Source organism: Pongo pygmaeus, chromosome 17, assembly GCF_028885625.2.
Source record: "Pongo pygmaeus isolate AG05252 chromosome 17, NHGRI_mPonPyg2-v2.0_pri, whole genome shotgun sequence".
NCBI lineage: Eukaryota > Metazoa > Chordata > Mammalia > Primates > Hominidae > Pongo > Pongo pygmaeus.
Window position 1 is genome coordinate 87,509,103 of NC_072390.2, and position 27,527 is coordinate 87,536,629.

Genomic DNA, 27,527 nt, shown 5'->3' on the forward strand with positions numbered 1-27,527 from the left:
TTTTTTGTCAATACTACAAAGACAAGTGAAGATATAGCAAGTGAAAAGCAAGTGAAGAGCAAGTGAATAGCAAGTGAAGAGCAAGTAGTTTTTTGTCAATACTACAAAAATTAAAACCTTGCATATTCATTCAGCTCTTACTCTTGAGATTCAAGAATGTTGAGAACTGATTGCCCTGATATTCATGTTTTGCTTTGAGGTTTAAGTAACTGATTTAAGTAATTAGAGAAGGACTCTATACTCATCTTTCATAGTAAATGTAAGTTTCAATCCCTGAATACCTATTTTCCACATTTGTGCCTCTCTCTAAAATGCAGTAATTTTGCATTTTTCCAATCATACAGTCCTGCATTCTGATGTTTGCTTCTTACTATACAAGGCATTTAGACAGCTGGAAGCTACTCTTTCTCCATCAATTGGGTGCCTGTAGCAACAAGAATGTGAGTCTCTGGAATATTAATTTGGAATGCATTGCATCAATTTAAAAAAATCAAAGAACGACAGTAAGGTGACAATCTTAAAACCTAATTTTATTATTCCCTGGCCCGTTAGTATAGTATTTTTAAGTTTATAAATTCTATCTCTAATAAGGATATAATAGGGATATTATCATGATTCCATACATATATTTTAAAGATAGAAAAAATTTCCTTTAAAATTTTATTCTAGTAAAATATATGTAAAATAAACTAAACATTTTAACCATTTTTGAGTGTGGAATTCAGTAGCATCATGTTCATTCAAACTGTTGTGCAACCATCAGCACCATCCATCCCCAGAACTTTTTCATTTTTCCCTACTAGAGCTCTGTACCCACTAAACAGTAACTTCCTATTTCTCTCTCCCTATTCTACTGTTGGTCTGCATAAATTTGACTAGTCTAGGCCACTTATATAAGTGGAATCATACAATATTTTCCCTTTCGTGACTGGCTTATTTCATTTAGCATAGTGTCCTCAAAGTTATTCCACGTTGTAGCATGTATCAGAATATCTTTCCTTTTTCAATATGAATAATAATCCATTGTATGTATATAGCATAATTTATCAGATCATCTGTCAATGGACACTTGAATTGCCTACACCTTTTGGGTGTGTGAAGAGTGCTGCCATGAACATGGACATACAAATATATGTTTAAGACCCTACTTTCAGTTATTTTAGGTATATACCTAGAAGTAAAACTGCTAGATCATATGGTAATTCTATGTTGTTGTTTTTGAAGAATTACCATACTGTTCTTCATAGGTACTATCCTATTTTATATTGCTACAAGCAATGCGCAAGAATTCCAAGTTCTCCATAACCTTACCATTTGTTATTTTTTTCATTTAAAAAAATCCTAAAATGTATATAATTACCATTTAAACAAAATTTTACACAAACTTTCTTACAGACAAGGAAAATGCAATGTTATTAAAGATAAATACAATATCTTAAAATTTAGTTAGCTAATTTCAAGCTTAAGAGTTCTCATCAGTCACAGCAAATTATTTGTAATAGGATATTTGTTATATTTCAAGAGTCCCATTACCAATAATTTGGTGATCAGCTGGAAGAACTTACATGATTCTACACAAACTCATGGATAAGATTTTATTACAAAGAAGCACACAGTGTGGAAACAGCAGGGAAAATATACATAGAAAATGGTAGGATGGTTATTAACAGGATTTGAAGTTCTCCTAATCTCTGTAAAGGCAGAGAAACTTGCTTTTGTCTCCAGCCAGGAACAGTGAAGACACATGCAAGATATCTCCACCAAGGGAAGCAACTTAAGTCTTGGGATACATGTTCTTAAATGGATCAATTTACATGACCAACCATGGTGCAGACCCTAAACCAGGCACCAGATGCACATCATGAATCTTCATGTTTACTTTAACAATGTTGACAGCCTGGCACACCTTGATCCACTGCATTGGACCTATAGAATAACATCCCTAATCAGTAACCATGTGAACATTTCTGTAATTTAATTTTCAAGTATTTGACCATGATTATTTTTGTGGCTACAGAGATTAGCAATAACTGAGTAAAACAGATCTGCTGTGTTAACTCTATCCCCACAATGTACACATAGAAAAAAGAGTAATTGGACGTACATCTAAGGAGATAAATATACGCAATAAATATATTAGATGGAGAGATACACAACCATTTCTTAAAAGTACTTATCTGAATAAGAAATTTCTTATATATCTCTAATTTGAATTTCACATACAAACCTTTTGCCAAAATATTTCCCCCACGAACAGCCAAAAAAAAAAAGAGCGCATTATACCATCTTGTTCAATCTGTGTAAATGCTGGCAATACTTATTTTGCTGATTCCAAATTTGCTCTTTGCCAGGGCACAATATTTAAAAACATATCCTTGGCAAAGTTTTAAAAGTAGATTATTTCCCGTATGAGATATTTAATATTCAATGGTAACTTATTTGAAAGAATAGGTCTTATTTATGAACTGCCACATGAAAAAATTACCCCCAGAGTTAGTATAGTTTAAAACAACAAATACTGTAATCTCACAGTTTTTGAGCCTTAGGAATCCAAGGGCAGCTTTGCCTTTGTATGAAGGTCCCTCACAAGTGTGCAGACAAGTTGTTGGTGGGGGCTGCAATTTCACCTGGAGTCTTGACTCGTGGGGAGAGGATGCTCACCTAAGTTCATTCACTAGGTTATTGGCAGATCTCATCCCTTACAACATAGGCTTCTGCACTGGGCTGTCTTTACGCTAAAGAAGACTGTCTCCCGAGGAGTGAGCATATCAAAGAGCAAGAGAGGAGACAGAGGAGCCCAGTATAGAAGCCACAGTCTTTGTATAACCTAACATCAGAAACTCTATTCTTTGTAATACCTATTCTCAGAAGTGACATCCCTTCACTTCTGCCATATTCTATTGGTCAGAAACAATTGGCCAGGAATATTCCAGGGCAAGGAATTACACAAGGGTATAAACACCAGGGCAGAGACTTTTGGAGAGCACCTTAGAGGCTGCCTCCATGTGACGTAGAACCCCCACTCCAAATTCTTGGCTTTTTAATTTCTCACATTGCCTGTATGCTGGGATGAGGAGTCTTCAGTACTCCCAAATGCTAGTACCTAAATGTAATAAGTAATCTAACCAGATAAAATTTAGTTATTAGAAGATCCATTCTAATTTGTGACTACCAATTAACTGAATGGTGTTTTGCCCAGGAAGTAGAGTAGCTAGATCTTCACCCATTCTGCATTTAGGATTCTCAGTCTAACACGGAAAACTTAAGTGACTTCGATCTCAGATTTTGACTTAATCCTTTTGGAAGAGGATTTTAAAATACAGTTAATAAGCTGGGTGCAGCAGTTCACACCTGTAATCCCAGCCCTGTGGGAGGCTGAGGCGGGCAGATCCCAGCTACTTGGAAGACTGAGGCAGGAGAATCGTTTGAATCCAGGAGGGTGAGGTTGCAGTGAGCCAAGATTGTGCCACTACACTCCAGCCTGGGCGACAGAGTGAGACTGTTAATAAAAACCTCTGACAGCTATTTATCTAGCTATTTTATTTTATTTTATATTTTATATTTTATTTGGTATAATTAATCTATTCTAATATTTTAGATATTTTATAATATACAATGTCAATTTATACTTAATTATGTAAATTATGTAAAAGCAAGCATCTACTATCCAATATAATATGAAGAGAGTGAAACAGGTTACATGTAAATGTATGATAATTCTATCTGATGATAAAATTTTTAAAAGATCATTTAAGTCAGTATTTCCCAACATAGATGTGAACATAATAACTGAACTGAAATATTTTGAAATCTAAACTACCTAATTCCACACAAATGCACTAAGTAAGAATTTCTCGGGTGACCCCTGTATAGGAGATGAATTTTAAAGGTGATTCAATGTGCAATGTGTGTTGAAAGCCACTAAGATAAATGATTACCTTACGCGAGCAAATAGAGGGTCTGAGAAAACTACTGCCAACACCCAAAGGTACGTAAATGATTGAAACCTCAGGTTGAAGGCATTGGAGGGCTTCATGCACTGCGAAGGGCAGTACTAGTTACCCAAATAATTGATGAATTTACACATTGCACTGTTGTTACTCACCGGAATAAACAAAATTTTCATTTTCATATATGGCTTTTATGTGTTTCTTTTGAAAATGTGCACTGAGCACTTTCAGACAGCTCTAATTGAGTTTTTCTCTTGAGTTTTCACATACAATCATCAAGAAAATGTTACTGACATTATGGCAATATATAGTATGATTTTAAAAAGTACAGTCTGAATGCCTTCTAATAACTATTGTCAGAAAAATTCAAGTGAATCATATTTCAGATGATTGTTACACAATAGCAATTTCAAGGATGATGCGATGTTTTATACCTGCACTGTACATTATGCTACCGCTATTCACATGTAGCTAATGAACAAGTGAAATGGAGACAGTGAGGCAAAGAAAGGAATCCGCTTTATTTTATTTTGTGTTAATTCTTTTAAATTTAAATTACCACAGCTACATGTGGCTAAAGGCAACCTTGTTTGAAAATATAACTACATTTTTTAAAGACAAAATTCTTCAGAAACTACACTTCTATTTATTTGTTATGATGTATCCTTAACTTTGATGGAATTAAAACTATGTTATCCTTTTTGGTTTCTACTTCACTCACAGAAAAAAATGGGGAGAAGTTTAATTTTCAATAACTCAAATTATTAAATATAAGGGTTTAAACTATCCTTGGAATTACAAAGTTATATTTTACTAATTTTATATAAATAAACTTTAAATTGGACAGGATATGCTAAGGTGGCTGGGTTTTTTGATAAAAGTTGCTGAGGAAAGATTGTCCTTTGAAAAAGAGAACCACATTTATTTTAAGATTAAAGTCATGATTATAATTTTAAAAATACAGTTGACATTCAAAATACACAAGGCTCAAGTAAACCTGAGCTGAATATGTCCCCTCCTGAATCTAAAATAAAAGTCAAAGTTAAAAATCTGAAAATAAATTGGTAAACGAATAATTTAGCTCTTAGAGGAGAAATAAATTATCAAATTAAGATAACCAATCAAAAGTGCCTCCCTCACTTTTAAGAGTAAGTTTCAATTATTAAAGACTTTTAGTAAGGGCAGTCCAAAGCCCTATTTCTTAAAATGAAACTCTATAAGTTATAAGTTGCAGCTATGTTAGTTATATTTTTAAAAATATTTCTAAGAATAAATGATGCATAAAATTTATGAGGAGGATACACAGAAATTACAGAAACATGTATAATATCAAAACCACAATGAGATACATCTTACCCCAGTCAGAATGGCTATGATAAATAACAGATGTTGGCAAGGATGTGGAGAAAAGGGAATGTTTATTCACTGTTGGTGGGAATGTAAACTAGTATAGCTACTATGAAAAACAGAATGGAGATTTCTCCAAAAAACTAAAAATAGAATTATGATTTGATCCAGCAATCCCACTATTGGATATCTACCCAAAGGAAAATAAATCATTATATAAAAAGATACCTACACTTTTATGTATATTGCGGCATTATTCACAATAACAAGGATATGGAGTAAACCTAAGCATCCATCAACAGATGAGTGGATAAATAAAAATGTGGGATATATACACAATGGAATACTATTCAGCCATAAAATGGATGGTATCATATTATTTGCAGCAACATGGATGTAACTGGAAGTCATTAATTAAGTGAAGTAAGCCAAAGACAAAAAGACAAATATCGTATGTTCTCATTTACCTAAGAGAGCTAAAATAATTGAGCACATGGAGGGATAGAGTGAAAAAATAGGTTTCAGAGACCGGGAAGTGTGAATGGAGGGGTAGGGGGAAGGATGGAGGGAAGCAGGCTAAAGGGTACAAACATACAGTAAGACAGAAGGAATAAATACAATTTTTGATAGCAGAGTACGGTGACTATAGTTTAAAAAAAATGTACTGTACTCAGGAGTTGAACACCCTAATTACCCTGACTTCATCACTACACTTTACCTACAGGTAACAAAATTTCACATGAATCCCATAAATTTGTACAAATAAAAATATTTCAACAATGTAAAATAGTAGAATTTTTTAAAAAGAAATCACTTGGATAAATTGAAATTTTGATGTATTTATTTTAATCTCACATTTATTTACAGATGTTTGGTTTGGCAAAAATCTTTGAATCATAACTCAGAACAAAAGTAGCTGCTAATTATACAACACATTGATACAACTTTAGATTGTTTGATGCTCTCAAAAATTTTCAGAGGTTCAAACTTTTGTGGTCAAATCTGCTGTATTTTTAATCTTTAATGACTAGATATGCTTTTTATAGACTTTAATTTTTAAATAGGCTTTCTGACACATTTTAATAGAAAGTAGAAAAGTTATTTACCTAGACCTATAATGTACATGTATAAAATTCAATTTGTATTTTGTTCCAAAGAAAATGCAGTCAATATATACCTGTATCAATAAAATAACTGAAATATCAGAAAAAAATCTTAGAAATAGTTATTGATTTCTTGCTGTGAGAAAGAAGTCGGTAGTTTGGACATAATCAACACAGTGCATGGCTTGTCTGAGAACTCCTGAGACAGTATTGGTGTTTCTCAGGCTGCGAACGATGGCAGGAGAGCTGCATCAGAAATAACTATGGTGCACCAGGAGGCTTGCACTGTTCGCTTGCATGCTTTATACACTGTATTTTCGGAACAGTTTTACATCCACAGCAAAGTTGAAGAGAAAATACAGAGTTCATCCCCTAATTACCTCTTCTCTCCCTCCCTACCACACATGCACAGCCTCTTCCCCTCCCCCAGCACAGGGGTACAGTGGTTAGAGTTGATGAACCAATTTTGTCAGAAGGTTATCACTTAGAGTCCATATTCACATTACGGCTCAGGCTGAGTGCTCTAGTTCTATGAATTTTAACAAATGTAAAATGACATGTATCCACCATTACAGTATCATACAAAATACTTCCACTGCCCTAAAACTCCACTCTGCTCCATATATTCAGCCTCCGTCCCCTCAATTTAACCGTTTCCTTACTTTTGTGATGTACCTTTACTTCTTTATTACTTCCGTCCTCAAGGTAGCAGGCACCTATGCCACAAGGGACATTACAATGCGATGATTGAGCGCTGTGTGTTAGGGTCCATCTGGTGCAGCTAAAAATCGCTTCTTCCACTGCTCACTTAGCCATGGACACGTTTCTTAACTCCTCAAAAATCTTAATTTCCTTATTTGCAAAACATATATGCATAGCATATCTCATACCAGGTTAATGTAGCGTTTAAATCCATAAGAAATGTGCCCAGTTCATGGTAATAAATGGCAGAATGAGGAAGGAAAGAGAGGTGGAGAAATTTATTTTGGGCCAGGCTGAGTGAGGAGACTCCGTATAGGTGATTCCACTTGTTCTACGTTGTATTTATGTATTACACCTGGTCCTCCGAATTCAAAATATGCCCTTTTAAATCCAGTTTGAGCAGACAGCATTATCAAATATGGACACTAAAATCAGGCTTAAATGCCAATATTCGTACAAAGCAGTAAATAAAATGTTTCACAATCCCACCTTTAAAAAATTCCAAAAGTATTGTAACAAACTTTTCTACTGTGTAGTATTTTTTGCTAGAAATTAAACACTTTTAAGAATATGTAAATACAATATAGAACAATTGGAATGATGCACCGTACTAAGCTTTAACATAATGAGCTCTGGTAGTTATTTCATGAAGTTATATTTTATCTCTGTGCTGTGGGGTTTTTATACATTTTTCTGAGTTATGATTTTAAGAGATAAAAAGCACAATCTTTTAACTCATATGCCTGGATAAAAACTAAATTGATGTATACAAAAAAGAACAACTTGTGCCTGAGATTATGGGTTTGACACATAGACACATTTGGATAGTAAATATTAGGGAAGATAAGTTAAAAGACACATTTACATCAGTCATAGAAATTGAAACTACAAACAAAAGTTTTGTCCACTGAAAATCTTTGTTTATCAAGTGTGTGTATATGTTTGTAGAGTTAAACTTTGGTCTTCCAACTTCTTTCTTGAAGGAGGGGTGTGCCAGAAAATCATTTTTCTTTACAAAATTTATGAAACTAAGGAGTCTATCAGTTTTTCATAGAAGGTTATAACTTAATAGCAGACCAGAAGCAAACTCATGATTGGTATATTTAAAGAAGAAGTAAAAAAATGATAAAATATGACTTCATTATTTGGAAGAAGAAAATTAAAACATTGCTTTCTTAATCTGAATTTTGAGACTCAAATTGTATACAAATTATGGAAAGTTTAAAAAATAATCTTTGTAGTAAATCTATTAAGTAATCATGCTATATTAAAAATAATTATGTAGTAACAAAACTGAGAAAAACAGACAAGAATCCTTTCTAACATGAGGCAAAATAACAAACTTTTCTGAGCCCCAATATTCTCATAAACATAATCATTTCTGCCCGGCTCATGGGCTTATGAGAATCATACAATATTGATAGGAAAGTGATTTGTAAATTATGAGTTTCTATGTGGTGCTATTACATTTACAGTCGTGGCTGTAAATCTCACATATTGCAATAGCATTTTGTATAAAATCATTTTTAAAGTTACATACACAAAGAGATGATCATCCTGAATAAACGTCTCAATTTTGACAGATCAGTAATAAATACAAGGGGGTTTCAAACTTATCACATTTCTAAACATATAATAATCACATTAACATTTTTTAATGTTATCTCACTGTCTCAAAAAAGAAAAACCCAAAAGCAGAAACCAAAAAGACAAGTAACAATTACAGATTAAAAATCTATACTTTATTTCTCGATTGGAAATGATTTCATTCTTTTTTGAATTTTTAATATATTCTGTTTATTTTTTAAGAGACAGTGATACTATTCAGAAAGTATTTAAATTGTATATTTTTTCTAACACTCAGAGTTTAAATTATCAAATATTTAAAGAAACAAACCTGGCATAAACAGAAAGTTTCTCTAACAAATGCGTGTGTATATTAATTTTCATCATTTCCTAGTGAATGTTTGTTGTTGTTTTTCTGTGTTTAAGGATTTGATTTGTTCTCTGATGTAACCATATTCCCTAAGGGAAAAAATAAACACAGATGAGCATCTATCCCTCTTTTAATACCTTTCCTACTGGATTATTTCATAAAAGCTATTAACACTTTTAATCATGCCTTTACCACAAATATCCTTGAACTGACTGAACATATATTACTGAATGCTGTGATGATAAAGATGCATAAAACATCACTACTTTTAATTTAGAGCTGATAGTCTCCATTTTGTATCTCTTAAAATGATTCTTTCAGATTTCCTTCAGTTGCTTGTTTTCTCCCCAAGATGAAGTTCTTACTTTTTGATGACTAATAAAAGGGCAGTCCTTATACCATTATGATTACTGCTAAGACTCCTTAGCTACCTATGAGGGTATTGCCAATCCTCACCAATATTTTTGGTAACTCGTCTTTGCACAACACTTGGTCAACGGCATTTCTGAGCCTTGCAAAACTGATGATGCATTTGTTTCCTATTGTGGCCATAAGAAGCTACCACAAATTTAGTGGCTTAAAACCATACTAACGTATTTCCTTACAGTTATGGATGCCAGAAGTCCAGATTGGCTGGACTGATTCCTCAGCTCTGGGTTTCACAAAACTGGGCTGGTCACAGAAGACTCTGGGAAGAGTCTGCCGCCAAGTTCATTCTGGTGGTTGGCAGAATCCAATTCCTTTGAATTATAGGATTATGGCCTCCATTTTCTTGCTGGCAGTTAGTTGGGGAACATCCGTAGAGGCTAGAGGCTTCTCTCCTTTCTCTGCAGGAGGAAATCTACACCTCAGAGCTGTGAAATGTGCATTGAATCTTTCTCACACTGAGTCTAACTTCCTGTTCTCCCCACCACCACCATAGAAACAGTTTCCTGCTTTTAAGGACTCATATGATTAAGTTGGACCCACCTGCATAATCCAGAATAATTTTCCTATTTTAAGGTCCAGTTTATAACCTTAATTACATTCTGAAAAATCCCCTTTGCTGTATGATATAACTTATTTATAGAGTCCTGGTACTAAAGCATTGACATGACTGGAGGTGGGAGCACTATTCTGTCCACCACACAAGGCCACACTTCTGGCTGATGGATGTCACATGTCATTGCTGGGCAGAAACACGGGAGTGCCAGTGCTTGGTGCCCAGCTTCTTTTCCTTTACTGTGCTGATCCTGGAAGGACAGGGGGCAGAGCTGTGAACCTCTAGGGCACAACCATGAAACACCGAGGATTAGCACCACACTTCAAAACCAAGATGCGTTTCCCTGGTTGAATTCTGAGACTGTGTTGTAAGAGGTGGGTTCTTTTCTCCTTTCATTTTCGCCCGCATTTGAACAAGAATGTCTGTAACTCTTATCCTATGCCAACCTCACTATAGTATTTGGGAGCAGATAACTTGTTTTTTTAGTCTCATGGGTCCACAGATACATACTTAATTTAGGTAATTCAACTGATGAGATTTTGAACTTTTTGAATGGATAACTTTTGGATAAAATTTTGGAATTTGAATTGATGTTGTAACGGGTGGAGATCTTTTGAGAATTTGGGATAAGGTAAATGTTTTTGTATAAAGGGCTGACATCAATATTTGAGGGCTAGCAAGTTGACTGTGGCAAGCAGAATAACAGCCCCCCAATGATCTCCACACTGTAATCTCCAATACCCATGAATATGTTACTTTATCTGGCAAAAGGCAATTTGACTATGTAATTAATGTATGGACATTAAGATAGTGAGATTATCCTGGAATATCCAGTGGGCTTAATTACATGAGTCCATTAAAAAAAAGAAATGGAGAAATGAGTTAAAAAATGAAATGTAAAAGAGAAAAATGAAATTCAAAATGTGAGGGACAGAAGGACACAACTCAGCTTCACTGGTTTTGAAAATGGATGAAAGGGTCACAAACCAGGAATGTGGCTGGCATTTAGAAGCTGTGAATGACTGTCAGCCAACATCCTGCCATGCCATGGGGATTTCAGGCCTTTAACCATGTATAACTGAATTCTACCAATGAACCAAATGAACAAGGAAATGGATCCTTCACTAGAGCCTCCAGAAAGGACAGCAGTCCTGCCAGCCCCTTGATTTTAGCTCAGTAAGACTCGAGTTTTATTTCTGATCTACAGAACTATAATATAATAAAGTTGTGTCAATTATTTCATTAAGTTTATAATCATTTTAGGGTGGTAATATCAAACTCATAGAGACCTCATAATGACGAAGGCAGGATAGTTAATTAGACTTGCAGCAGGATTATAAATATATGCTGTGCTCCATTCATTACAAGTGAATGTCAACTGTTACTGATTCTCTTTTCTCACAATGTTGAAAAATAATTCAGTTCCCAGATTAAAGGAAACATATCATACACTAGGGCTGGGTTAATCTGCTCTAGCAAATATTCCACACCTGGCACAGCAGCTGCAATCAAGGATACTACTTGGTTGGTTGTGTGGCGGTCCACTATCACATTTCAGGATGTCTATCTTTTATGCAGTCCAGTTGGTTAAATTAAATAAGCCATCAAAAAGAAAAGGAGGCACCATACTGGCCTGGCTCATTGACCTTGATCAGCAGGAAAAGGTAAAGTTACCTCTACACAATAAAGGAATATGTGTGAACCTTGGGGTGATTGACTAGGGTGCTTTTTACTAATCCTTTGCCCTATCATGATAGAATGGACAGAGGTAGTAGCCATAGACAGAGGCAGTTCTGATTATGACATTTCAGACCACTCTAGGATGATGAAGGTATGAGTCTCAATGCTACACAAGCCACCAAGACCTGTCAAGGAAAGAGGATGATGAGAAAGAGAGAAAGAAGGAATATTGGCAGTGGTCCTGGCAATGGAGGTTGCAATTCATCCAGTGAACCTCCCACTTCTGAATTCCCCATTCCCATTTTCCCTCTCTGATGTTTGCTCTAATAAAATCCTTGCATGCTTAATTCCATGTTACAATCTTCTTCTCAGAGTACCTACACTAACACAGTGTTCTACTGGATAATGAATGTCATGCTTTTTCCTTATAACTAAAAGAATCAATTCTAAATGCGTACTGTGTACTTTTGTTCTAAGTTATGTTCCAATTTCAAGTATTAGTTAAGAAAACAAAATTGGCCAGTCTTGGCTCACATGGCAACTCTCCAACCTTCAGCATCCTGAAAGATCAAGAATATTAAGATCTCTTAGTGTCTATTGTTCCTAAAACCTCCTATATAGACAGACTTTAAACAAATCAAGCATGTCTAGATGATAAGCATATATTACATCACACTGCATGGCTTTCTAGCATGTAAGTATACCCATTGACTATATTTTTATTTTAAAATTTAAAAACTATCTTGCATTAAGTAATGCATTTATACCTAAAAAACCTGAAAACATATCTACCTTCTTTTTCTAACCAAAATCTTCTAAGTGTGGTCAGTTGTCTATTAGTTCATTAGTTCCAAGTCTAAGATTTCTGGGTAGTATTCTTTCATTCACTAGCTCTGTCATCATTTAAGACTTAATTTTCAGCAACCTATGACACTAATGGCAACATTGACTTATTACTTATATTCTCCATATTCAATGGGCATAAAGAGGGGAGAAAGAAAAAGGATGGTTTTAAGTAAATTAAAATATATAAACAAATAAATAAATGAATCTTTACAAATGGTCACTAGGCTACATCTATTCTTTATTAATCTACTACTTCCTTCTCCATCTCATGCTGCCATTTCCTTCACCAACTTTCGGTTGGGGAACATATACCATTAAGGTAATAACTGCTTTATGTATGTTATAACTCCTTTAGAAATATTCTTACCCCATTGTAATGAGTACTATATGATGTAATATTTTCAACTGGTGAGAGTGCTTGCAGGAGAAGCTATACCCCATCTAGTTAATAAAAGACATAGGGTGACAGTAACTCTGCAGCCAGGACAATTCAAGGATGTGGAGGCCACGTGGAAAAAAAGAATTAGATGATTCTAAAACTGAAGCCACCTATGAGATTAGGATAATAAAATGATTAATGTGTGTAGAGGCACCAAGAATTCACCAGCCAGCCTGCCCCGGACCTCACAGTCTCACTCATGAGGCAGAAGCAATGTCTGTACAATAGCTGTCATTTCCTTCTGCTTTCAATCAAGCACTAAAAGGGGACACTGTTTACATTTGGGATGTCTAGGCATAATATCCAGATGCTTGAAAATTTGACCACTCAGGCGATGAAGGCCGGTGACCAAACACGCAATCCCATGAACACCATGCCCCTGACACTTGGGGCGTTAGGCACTAGATTGCCTAAGCAGTCATGTTAGACTGCTATAAATTTATTTTAAATTTTCCTAACCCAGTGCTCACCACTCACCTGCAGGTTGTCTGAACTAGTAAAACTCTTCACCTGGCAAGAAGGAAATACCTGGAAACATAAAAAATGGAGATAGCGTGTTCTTGTTAACTGTCTTGTACTTGGGTGCCCCCAGGAGACGCATCACTAGCCTGCAGATGTACTTCTCACAATGTGTTCTCTCCTCCCTTAGTCTATTGTAATTCTACATCTACCATCTGTCACTGAATGCACCAGAGGCAGAGGCAGACCATATTAGCCTGGCCAGGTTACCACTGGAAGACAAAAAAGCTCTCTTTAAAGGTGGTTTCTGCACCCTGCCTAATGCTATCTGTTGCAAATGGATCAAAGCAGCATCGTCCATGGTGCTGCATTCGGTATTCTGAGATCCATTCTCTTGTCTTGTCCTCACTCCCCCAGCTGCTGATGATGTAGGGGATGGATTACAACATTATGCATGAGTTTTCATTTCCTATTTATTGTCCCGGCTTCTTCCAGCATCTCAAAAACAACGCCAGTGACAACTTGCACAACATTTGTGGTTTGAAGGAGTATGGGTTGCTGACAGTGGAGTGTGAGGCACAGGTGACACACTTTGAAATCAAGTATAGACTGAAAAGTAGGGATAAACTTGTCTAAGACAAGTTTTGTTCAAGCTGACTTTCCATAAACAGAACTACCCTCCCGCAGAGCACCATGGAAACTGGATATAGCTGAACGTTTAATTAAGACAATGGGTCCTAGTAGAGCAGTGACTGGCAATCTTTTTCTGTAAAGGGACAGATAGTAAATATTATAAGTGGTAATTTTTGACAGTCTCCATTGCAACTATTCAATTCTGCTACTGTGTCATAAAAGCAAGATACGTATCATGGATGATATGTAAACAAGTAGGTGGCTCAATGAAATTTTATTTGCAAAAGCAGGGGGAGGCCAGAGTTGACCTGTGGGTTGTAGTTTTCTGGCCCCTGCAGCAGAGTGACAAGGAAGCAGAGTGAAGAGCGGGCATGACTGAGCCTTAGCATGGTAACACTTTCACCACAAGGCTTAGGTCCCAGTTCCCAGTGTATATTACGAGGCAGGCATGTTCTCTCTCAGTCTTTTAGTGGAGAAACATGTATGATAACAAAGCTTCCTCTGCATCCTTTAGCTTTATCTGCAAGGCTCTACACCAGCCTGACTGTGGTGAGGAAAAAGCTGGGTTCACCTAATCAATATAAATGCAGTTTGGAACAGAATTAGGGACCAAAGTCACACCATGCCACACAGTTCTAGCTACCAGATTGAGTCTCATCACTGTTCATGTCAGAAGACGGTTGCTGTTTCCTCAGTTTTGCAGCTTAAGGATTTAAAAAAGAACTAGGATTTGTCCCAGGAGTCTGATCAGTGGTCTTGGCTGATGAAAAGAAAATGATAAGCAACAGGGCACAATACATTAGCTACTGCTCCTGTTTAAATGATGCAGCATCTTTTGGAATCAGGCAAAAGCTTTTTATCCATTCTGGACTTTTCTATGAAAACAGAGCTCCAATAAAATAGCTTTACTGATATCTCTTGCCACCCCTCATCCATTTTTTCCCTGGAAAGAAGAAAAAAATATCTAATTAATAAATCAGGAAGAATAAATTCAGGATGCTAGGTTCAGCTCCTTAGTTCTTTTAGTAACTGAACTACCAATAAGAAATAGAAAGCATAGATTTCCTCTCTGCTCCTCCGTGTCATAAATTTGCACATGAAGACTGTTTCCATTGAGATACATGCATAAATGGTTGAGCATTTTCTGTGTTTTGAAAGAAGTCTCTAATTCCAAAGGTCAACATTGGAAAGCACAATTACCCACAGATACAATCCACACTTTTATCAGCAGTAAAAGTGATATTTTCTTTTGCCCAACCAGTATTCTCCATGTCTGTTATCCAATTCAATCAGAATTCTGGCAAAAACTGGATGTTACTTATTAGGTCTTCCCTTAATATTCCCAGTGAAGTCATTGCCAGACTCTGTCTGAGGGTTAATAAGCTCTCCTGTTCATTCAGGGAGGGCTGCTTTTTATAAATAAATAAATAAATAAATAAATACCTCAGAACTAAAATAATCAGAACACAGGATCTTTATTTTGGTGGATATAATCTATTTCCTGAACCTAGAGTTTGGGGTAAATTATATAAGCATGATAGAACTTTAGTGGGCTACCCAACAATTACTATCCCAGTAAGTAAATCATTAACCACTACCTAAGATGCTTGGGAGTCAAACATTCTGTTTACTACTGAAGCAGTATTGCTTAGTATAAAAATGAATGGGCCTTGTTTCTGGTGGCCAAAAGTAAAACCCATCCATACCCAGAGAATTCAGGTAGCCCATTAGAATGGGCAGCATGTGTACCAGCATCACCAGATCATAAAATTTCACATAGTGCTGCTTTCCTAAGAACCTACAATTCTGTACCAATGTGTTTGTAAAAACTATGGTAATAGGATCGACTTCTAGGCCATCTCAGGAAACATAGTTAGGAGGTGAAGTTTTTATTGCACATAATAAATCTATTCCAGGATTCCTGTGCTCTAGTCCTTGGGTTTTTTCATAATAGCAAGAATTTGGGGTTTTATGGGAATAATTTGAACTCTCCCAATAGTTTAATTTAGCACCTTGAATCTAGAATCTCCAGTAAATGTACTTGCACCAATAAATTAAGATCTTTCTTTAACTATATTCTCCTATCATTGATGTAACTCCTTTAAAATGCCTCTCATGCTTGGGTTGGCATAGAAGGCCAAGTAAAGTGCTGAGTTTCATTTCTCTGTGTCTTCTCATGTTTCTACATTTCACTATTTTCAATCTTCAGGCTCTGACTCGTTCATCATCCATGCACTAACTTTTTATGAGACCTCGCAAGGCTGTGAATGAAACTGATATTGTATCTCAGCCACCTGCAAGATCAATAGTTGAGTTTGTTTCTTAAGTATCTTAGCCATGGGGCTGGAAGTGATGAGAAATTGTTTCCATGGTTGTAGAAAAGCCATTGGTTTTGGCCTATTGCATAAGCTACAGATTTAAGATTTTGGAAGTTTCTTTCTTTCTTCCTTCCTTCCTTCCTTCCTCCCTCCCTCCCTCTCTCCCTCCCTCCCTCCTTTCTTTTCTTTCTTTCTTTCTTTCTTTCTTTCTTTCTTTCTTTCTTTCCTTTCTTTCTTTCTTTCTTTCTTTCTTTCTTTCTTTCTTTCTTTCTTTCTTTCTTCTTTCTTTCTTTCTTTCTTTCTTTCCTTTCTTTCTTTCTTTCTCTGTCCAGTGCTGCCTAAATATAACATCTATACTCTTACATACAGAATACCCACCCTAAGTCCTGAATTATTTCAGCTCTTATCACTGGACCCCTGTATCAGTCAGGGTCCCACCAGGAAACAGAACATTCAAATAGGGAAAATGAGAAAAGTTGATTAAGGAAATATTTTTAAAGCTGTGAGCATGATTAAGTGAAACCAATAAGAGATAACTAAACATCCCATGTTGGGACTAACAAGAGCAGGGAAGCCATTACCACCTGTCCTGGGCTAGATTAGCACCTCCCCACCCCCTCACCAAATTAGTGTCCTTTAAAAAATCTCAGAATGTGCTTTTACTTGGTGCTTTCAGATTTCCTAAGGGTGATTGCAATTCCACACATTGCACAAGAAATTAGTTAACATGAGGTCATACCCTGTGTAGGTAGGCCCTTAATCCAATGTGACTCGTGTCCTTATATGAAGAGCAGAAGAGTCACAGAGACAGGCAGAGTGTCATCCCACCATGTGATGACAGAGACAGAGACTGGAGTGATGACTCTGCAAGGCAAGGCACACCAAGGATTCCCAGCAACAGGAGAAGTTAAAGAAAAACATTTAAAAGACTCAGCTCTTCAGAAGGAAAATACTTTGCTGTGAACTGATTTTTGTAATTTCCACAGAACTCTGGGAGAATAAATATCCTGTTTCTAAAATAATTTCCACTTTTATTTTAGAATCAGGGATACACGTTCAAGTTCGTTACATGAGTATATCCTGTGATGTTGAGGTCTGGGATGATTGATCCTTTCACTCATGTACTGGACATACAGTATCCAATAGTTAGCTTTTCAACATTTACCCTCCCTCCCTCCCTTCCCCCTCTAGTAGTTACCAGTGTCTATTGTTGACATCTTTATGTCCATGAGTACCCAATGCTTAGTGCCCCGTTATAAGTGAGAACATGCAGTATTTGGTTTTGTGTTCCTGGGTTAATTGCTTAGAATAATGGCCTCCAGATGCATCTATGTTGCTGCAAAGGACATGATTTTATTCTTTTATATGGACTCATAGTATTCCATGGGGTATGTGTACCAAATTTTCTTTATCCAATCCATATTTGATGGACATCTAGGTTGATTCCATGTCTTCGCTATTGTGAATAAAGCTATGATGAACATCCAAGTGCAAGTGTCTTTTTGGTAGAATAACTTGTTTTCTTCTGAACATGTACACAGCAGTGGGATTGCTGGGGTAACTACTAGCTCTGTTTTAAGCACTTTGAGAAATCTCCAAACTGCTTTCCACAGAGGCTAAACTAATTTACATTCCCACCAATAGTGTACAAGTATTCCATTTTCTCCACAGCCTTGCCAGCATCTGTTGTTTTCTGACTTTTTATTCATAGGCATTCTGATTGAGGTGTGAGATAGTATCTTATTGTAATTTTGATTTGCAGTTCTCTGATTATTAGTGATGCCGAGCACTTTCATGTCTGTTGGCTGCTTGTATGTCTTCTTTCAAGAAGTGTTTGTTCATGTCTTATGCCCACTTTTTAATGGGGTTATTTCTTTTTTGCTTGATGGATTGTTTAAGTTCCTTATATTATCTGTTGATTTAAGCCACCCAGTTTGCGGGCTTTATTACAGCAGCCGCAGGAAACTACGACATCACCCACAGGGCCAGGGAAGGAACTGGCTATGAAGAAGAGGCCCCCTTTACAGAAACTGCAGCCCTTGGTAGGGAAATACCATCATTGCAATTCTGTAGCCTGACAGGGATGGACCCAGGGAACACACACCTCACTTTTCTGTGGTCCAGTCTTCCAACAGTGCCTACTTTGGGTGTAATGTAACCAAAAGCTTGAGAGAACCTGTAGACATAGTTCTTAGAGATCAGCCTTTCAGGCAAAACGCAGTGTGAGGAAAGATGGAGAGTATATCTGCAGAGGCCAGGAGAGCTCTCTGCACATTCCCCAAAGCCCTGTCTTTCAATGCACACTTTATGTCATGTGTTAAACAGCTATATCTCCACTGTGTATTATACCAGGATGTCTAGTATCTGAATTCTGGGCAAGGCAGAAAAATCTGGTTAAGGAAATTGACAAACACAGATGTGATTCAGTGATTATAATCACTGTAGCAATTATACCACTTAAAAGACTTGTTAGAATACCATCACCACTGCTACACATGTGATGTGAACCCTGTAACCATGGCCAGTTCTGGTGCTGGTCCTGGGATATCACTCCTGGGATATCACTCCTGCCATTACTGGTTGGATATTAGATTCCAACTTTGAAACTCGGACAACTGCTACTTGATATTAGTATTGAGTTTGAGATCTCTTGTATTTATTTTTCAAATGCAGTTAACCACCTGCATCGCTCTCTTTCTCTCTCTCTTTCTGTCTCTCTCTATCTCTCTCTCTCTCTCTCTCTCAGTGTGTGTGTGTGTTTGTATGTCTCTTTTGCATTATTATTTTTTCCACATTCTTTTCCAGAGTAGGATATGCATCTGATTCAAGTTTAGGGCACACTATTTTGACCTAATTTTAAGTACTAAGAAATGCAATTTGGGAACTTTTCAGCTTTCATAGTAAGAAATAAGTTTCTGCCCCAACCAAAGGTAAGAATAAGATATGGTGACTGGGCCTACAAAAAATTACACTTCTATCAATGTTTCTTATTACACAAGAATCCACATGTATTATTCATATCCTTCTTTTACAGAACATTGTTAATACTAAATTAATTTAAAATATTTTATCTGAATTGAGCTGAATTAATTATTACAAAATGGATTTTTGAACAATATATATTAAATAAGGTATTTCTGATTTTCAAATATATGCTTCTCACATACATCTCTGGTATCTCTGAAATTATATGAAAATTTCAATATCCTGTAAAATTAATAAATGTTTATTTTAACAGCTTACAACATAAATTGACTAAAAACTGAGAAAGTTTGAAGACTGATTAGAATCTAATAAAATGTTTCATTAAAACATTCCCTGTGACGTAACAGAATTATCATTTAAATCTCAGAAATAAAATTTTAGTTACACAAAAATTCTGATAATTTCTATATTATTCCATTTTTCCTACCTAAACTTTGAAATTGAAAGTCCATTGAGGAATCACTTCACACTAATATTACTTCAGATAACACCAATGAAGCATTTATTCCTATCAGCTATGATGAACAGGGGACTTAAATACTTGATGTTACTCAACTATCTAAAATTCCCTCAAGTTTATCCACAAGAATCAATTTAAACAACACTTACCCAGAAAGATAATGTTCCTTCCCTAAAGAGGTCAGAGAGTGAATCTACACTGGGACTAAGGCTATGCCTTCTGGCAACCACATACATCCATTATCATGGGACTATCCACCTGCATTATCATAGTACCACCCATCTCTATTATCATGGGACCATCCACCTCTATTATCACGGAACCATCTACCTCAATTATCATGAAACCATCTACTCAATATCATAGGACCAACTGCCTCCTTCACCCTGGGACCATCTACCTCTATCATCATGAGACTACCTTCAACATCATGGGATCAACTACTTCCATTGTCTTTGGACCATCTCTCTCCATCATCATGAGACCATCTACCTCCATCATCATAGGACCAAATACCTCCACCATCATAGAACCAACTACCTCCATCATCCTGGAACCACCTACCTTCATCATCATAAGACTAACTACATTCATCATCATGGGACCAACTACCTCTGCCATAATGGGACCAACTGCTTTTATTATCATGGAATCTCCATCTCCACCATCACATGGGACAATCTACCTTCATCATTATGAAACAACCAATTTACCACCATCAAAATCATCAACAAGGCCCAGACACTCACCAATTCCTGCTCTCTAAGACCTATAGCCACATCACTGCTGTCTTGATTTCATAATGACTTTTTATGCCAGTTGAGGGCAGTCATCAAGGCACCTAAGATCCCCAGGTCTTTAATTATCTGAGTTGTAAGCCTCTTCACGTCTCTTCATAAATTTATTCTCTATTTTTTTTTTTATATTTCTCTCCAACCTCTAAAATTTCTGTATGCTCTGAAATTTGGGGACCACTGTCAGCAACACCCCTATATCTTAATTCCACTCCCTGAATGCCTCCTTAATCTAGATTTGCTCTAATGATGCTGCTTCCCCTGAAGACTTCTCAGGGTGGCTGATTTTCTTCTGAATCATCTTATGTCTCTGTGGGCAAGGAGGTGAGTTAGGGGATTCCTAGCTTCTCATGACAACTTTCAGAATATTCATTCTCCTTGTTTAAAATAATGATAATATTATTATGTCACCAACTAGTTACATTACTATTGTCAACTATTAATGCTTGGGTCATATTTCTATATTTATGGACATTTTAGCTCCAGGCTGATATAATTTTATCAAAAATTACCTCTGCCTTAAGTCTTGGTGATTTCAATCTACATGTAGATGGGATTTCCTGTACTCTGACCCTCTCACTCATTGTACTCCTCTCCTCTATAAATCTTGCCTTTCCCCTCGCACTTCTAGGACTGTGTTGAAAAAAATTGCTGTGATCTGTAATATAAACTGCAAAGCGTCTCTAATTGCTTGCCAACCACCCATATTTTCAGCTAACTTCTGATTGTATCTTGCTCCTAACAATCCTTTTACCCAACAAAACATGTAATTAATTAATTATCCCATTCTTTCATTGTTTCTTATCCCCTTGATGGTGAGAAATCTAGCTTAAATTTCAGGTCAACTTTTATACTCCTTTTCTTGCCCCCATCTTTCTTGACATGCGCAAAAATCTAAGTCTATTCAGACCACACCTGTATCACTGGCATTGAAGGTGGCTGGAGGAAGACACAGAATCAGTCTGATTCATCTCACCTTAAAAAAAAAATCATGATTATGGACCTACATGGTCTTATAATGCTATCTGAAAGTTACACTAAAGGTTTCAAGTTTATCCGTTCTCCTTCTTCATTGATGTTTAAATAACCTCACCTCTTCTTGAATCTCAACATCTTCCCACCCACTTCATTCAGCTGAAAATGTTGCATTGTTCTTAACTGAGAAAATCAAAGCAGTTAAAAGAGAAACTCCATAGCTTCCATTCCATACCATTGCACCTACCTACCAACACCTGACTCCATATTCCCTACACACCTCCAACAGTTGATGAGACACATCTGTTATTTTCTAAAGACCACTCTTCTACTGCTTACTAAATTTGAATCTTTTCTCAGATACATAGCTCCAAGCAATTCTCAGTTCTCTCCTTTACGGCATCAAATGTTGCCTCTCTATTGGATTGTCTCCATTAATATAAATGATTAACTTTATTTTCTCCTTTATAAACAAACAAAAACCCTAAAACCTTTTCTTTATCCCACTTCCTTGCCATCTACCACTCCATTCCCTGTTCCCCTTGCTGCAAATATTTTTGAAAAAGTTTTTAATATTATGTTTCTAATTACCCCCTCCAGTCCCTTAAATCCATTTCTCCATGAAAAAAAAATCCTGCTTTTAACAAGATCATCAACGATCTTACTGTTGCTAAAACCAATGGCCAGTTCTCAGTCCTAATTTATTTGGCCTAAAGACAGAAATTGGCACAGTTGACCACTCCTTCTCCTTTAAGAAACTCTCTTCACTGAATTTCCAGGACACAACATTTCTTGGTTTTATTTCTACTTCACTTGAGTCACTCTCCCTCAGTTTATTTAATGAGTTCTTCTTTTATATTTGACTTCTTAATATTGCAGTGCCCCACTGTTTAGTCTTATGTCCTTTATCCTCTATGTATTATTCTATGTCTCATCCAGTTCCATGGCTTTATGAATCATCTCTGTGCTGATGTCTCTCAAAATTGTACATCCTGCCTAAGTGTCTAAGCCTCTTCAAACTCATATACCCAACCCACTGCTTGACATTTCCAAAGAGATATCTCAAATTCCACACAACCCCAACTGATGGCCGATCTTCCTTGAATTTTTCACCACAGGCTTCTACAATTCAGATGAGGAAATCAAAATAATTGAGTAATTAAAATTGTTCACCTAAAACATTACAGACACCCTTAATTCTTTTTTTCTCTTATGGTACCCCCAACCAATCAAAGAAAAACATAAAAATTATTCAGAACAATCTTCAAAATACATACAGAACTGAAGCACTCCTCACCATCTGATCTGCACACCTCTGACATGAGTCACCATCCTAAATAGCCCAGGTTACAACATCACCTTCTCACTACTACTCTGCTTGCTATTTCTCACAGAGAACCAAGTGAGCTTCCTGTATTAGTCCATTCTCAAGCTGCTAATAAAGACATACCGAGACTCAGTAATTTATAAATAAAAGAGGTTTAAATGACTCACAGTTCACCATGACTGAGGAGGCCTCAGGAAACTTACAATCATGGTGGAAGGGGAAGCAATCACATCCTTCCTCATGTGGTGACAGCAAGAAGTGCCAAGTAAAAGGGGGAAAAGCCTCTTATAAAACCTTCAGATCTCGTGAGAAGTCACTCACTATCTGCAAATCAGCAGCATGCGGTAACTGCCCCCATGATTCAGTTACTTCCCACAGGGTCCCTCCTACAACAAGTGGGGATTTTGAGAACTACAATTCAAGATGACATTTGGGTGGGGACACAGTCAAACCATATCACCTTCTAAAGTGTAACTCAGATTATGTCACTCCTCTGCTCCAAAGTTTTCTGTGCCTCCCCTTTAATTCACAGTAGAACCAAAGTCCTCACCATGGCCTGTGAAGTCCAACAGGATCTGGCCTCTCAAACACCTCTCACCTCACCTCTTCCTTCTCATGATCACTGGCTCACATTGACCTCACCCTCACTGGTATTCTGGTCATTCCTCAATCACAGACTGTTCTCCTTTTCAGATGGGCTGTACTGGCTTACTTCTCTGCCTGGAACAACCTCTCCCTAGATATCCTTGCCTTCTTATTTATTTATTTATTTATTTTTTGGTCAAATGATACTTTCTGCATGAGCTCATTCTAAGCATCCTAGAAACTACAATGACCTCCTCCTTCTCTCCCTTGGTGTTCCTGATCCTCCTTACCCCACTCCACTTGTTCTTTATTCCATAGTACATATCACAGGCCAGCAAACTGTAAAACATATTTGTTTTAGGCATATTTTAATTGATCGGTTTCTCAATGCTAGAATATTACTTCTAAAAGCAAGAATCTTTACTCATTTTGTTTACCAATACACCCTAAGATCTGAAAAGTGCTGGTCTCATTATAGTGCTCAGTAAATATTTTGAACTAATACATCACATTTCATAGGTTGAGACAAAAGTTAACCTTTCGAATTGACGCAAAGAGGAAAATGCCACTCCTAGTATGTTTCTCTCTGAACAACTGGAAGTATTCCCAGGTGTAGATTATTTTTCTTATCACAGAAAAGATATCTAACTAATTCACACAGATATTATGTTCCCTACTAGAAAGTATCATGTATCTTATACGTCCAAAACGGACCATGTTTTCAAATTACCAAGAATTAATTTACATTTCTATAAAGAATAAGCACTCTCAGATCATATAACACTGCATTGTTACATAACCTCAGCCTTCGTGTTTTATAGAACTTGATTTCTTAAACTTGTCATGAATTGTTCAAAATTCTCACCAGCTTTAGCAAACTGTTGAATAATGCTTTTCTGCATATGGCTTTACCTAAGATCCTCAATACAATTTTATTTCATGACATTAAGGAAGGTAACAGACAATGTGTCAGAATTTTGCATTTTTATTAGCTGTGCTTGGGGGAAAAAGCCACATAATCAGACCAGAAACTCCTCTCCAAAACTATTGTCTTATATTGCAAAGGAAAAATCTCAAGAAGACTGAGATATTTTAGAAGCCTAATTCATATGAGAATACATTTATAATTTTAAAGAAATGATTTACATGTCCCTAGATTGTAAATTCTTGGAAGCTGTATCCATATTTAGACTCCCCTTTTCCTGCCACTTTTTTTTTTTAACAGCAGTGGTGTGTGCCCAGTAGGCATCAGGAAAAGGGTTGACGATTATAATGTTATAAAGTAAAATTACATTGTCTTCAAGGCGTTATCCACAGTAACAGCATATTCTATTCTTATTAGTGCATTATATCTTGATAAAGAATTTGTCTCAATAAGCCTGTAGCACTAACTTACTTGAATTGATTATATGTATTACAGTTTAAATGGTTTTCATCTGACCCATTTTAAATTCATTGCTTTATAATTTCTTTATGAGACGGGATAAGTAGGAGTAGGCAGGAGGATTCTTTTCTATTATACTTTTAATTTTTATATATCAAAGCACATTTTCCAAGTGTCAAAGTCAGTTAGGTCGATTTTCCACAGCTGAGAAAATTATTTAAAAAATTAAAATGTGGTAAATTAGATTTATTTACTGAATTTTGTGAATTCTTATATTCTTTTTCACAGGAATAGTACTTTCTAACCAGGACTCAATTTAAAGGAGAAAAGTTAATGGTGCTTTTAAAAGCAATGTCTTTTATAATTGCCTTTATAGTAGTTTAAAATTATTTGCTTCATTATATGTACTGGTTGTCTTCTCTTTATCTCAAGTAAATATCATGAATCTTTCTAATTTCACTTATAAATCTACATCATATCTTTTACTTTTTGTCATTCTGTTCTTAGGTTGTTTGTTAAGACATATGTGGGTCAATCGTAATTATTACATAAGCAGCATGCACTTTCCATAATGAGCCCCCAAGAGGCCACCTAAGTTTCCTTCTCCATTTTCTGTAAGGACTGATAGATTTGTAAATAAACTATTTAAAAATCATATAAAATAAAAAATTTTTAACCTAGCTTTCTTTTTATTTGTTTTGTGTTTTTAGAACAACTTATTATTCAGTGCTTCGATCATGGAGTATATGTACAGAGGTCATGCAGTAGGAGATTAATAGCTGAAGCAGAAGCGATTGCCATGTTTCAGGCTCAGGGTGAATCACGTTTTACTTGTCAGTAAATAGGCCTAAAGTAAATTTTAAAAAATGTTCCTTGTCTGTTGTCTGTTCTCAGTTTCTCATTTTGTTACTTACTTCTTGCGAGGCGATATTCTTTATTTTTTATGAATTCAAGTTATTTTCCAATAGTGTTAGATGATCAAAAGCCTGCTTCTTAACAATATTTCTCTGCCAACTAATGACTGTGAGGATTCGTATCGTACACCTTGACACATCCAGTCTCCAGCTGTAAACGCATATCTTTATACACACAGCTAGTGATTGTATCTGTCAAGATACAGCATATATACACCAGCTATGTTTATGTCCAAAAATAATCACTATATCTGTATACTGAAAGATATATTGTATCTGTCAAGATAGTATATAGATACAAGATACAAGAGAGTACATATATTTATATATTATGCATGTATATACACACTAGCTATGTGTGTATATATGCATATATACACACAATCACTAGCTATATATACACACAACTAGTGTCTATTATAAATATATAGTATCTTCACAGGTACAATCACTATATGTGTATATAACACAAATATGTGTATATATATGTGCATGTATGTGTATACTAGCTATATACACACTAGCTATGTATACACAGAACTAGTATATATACACACACACATACATGTTTATACATGCACACATAGCTAATGATTGTGTCTGTGAAGATACTATATCTATTATGTATATATTATGTATATACATATCATATAGATATCTATTATGTATAAAATGTTCAGATATGTTATGATTGTCAAAGTAAAAACAATACAAATAATCTTCAGACAAAATAGAGCTGTATATGTTTAACAGTGGTCATATCAATATACAAAGTAATTGCATTTCTACCCAATAGTATTGAGCAGGTAGAAAATGTTATCCAGTTTTATCAAGGAATAAAATAAAAAACATATATTTAAGGAACTAAGGACTTAATCTAAGAAAAGGTGGATATGGCCTTTATGAGCTTCATTATAAGTCTTTAATAAAACAAATTAAATATAACAATCATGGTTAGATAATTAAATCATGTACATTTGTCAGTTCACCACAAATGAACTATAGAGTCAACAAAATCCCATTCATAGTCCAATAGGTCCTTTTTTTACCAGAGAAGTTTATGAGATTTTCTTCTAAAATTTATTTGTGAAAACAAAAGTCTAAGAACAGTTATGAAAATTCTGAAAAAGAAAAAGTCCTAGTCAGTTGGAATTTAGCCTCCTAAGTATCAAACTTTTAGTACACCAATATTAATTAAGTCTTTAGAATAATTAAATTGTGTGTGTGTGTTTGTGTGTAGTCAAATATATCAATAGCACAGAAAAGAGCACCCAGACATATATGGGAAGGTAATGTAGAATGTAGGATGCAGTACAGAGTAGTGGGTGAGAAGATGGACTGTTTAATAAATGGTAGTGGCATAATTGCATAATCACAAATTACAAAGAAGTAGATACATTGGAGCTCTGCTTTATATCATGCCCAAAAATAAATTACAGAAAGATTAAAGACATCAATATATAAGGAAAAACTAAATAATTTTAGAAATATATATGTATAACCTCAGAATATGGAGGATTCCTTTTTAAAATACATAAAAATGCAACCCATAAGGAAAAGATGTATAAATTAGACTACTTGGAAATTTAAAACCTTGGTTCATCACAAGACATGATAGGTAAAATGGAAAAACAATTACAAACAGAGAGAAAATACTTGTAATATTGCAGATAAAGTATCAATATTCAGACAGATAGATAATTAAAAA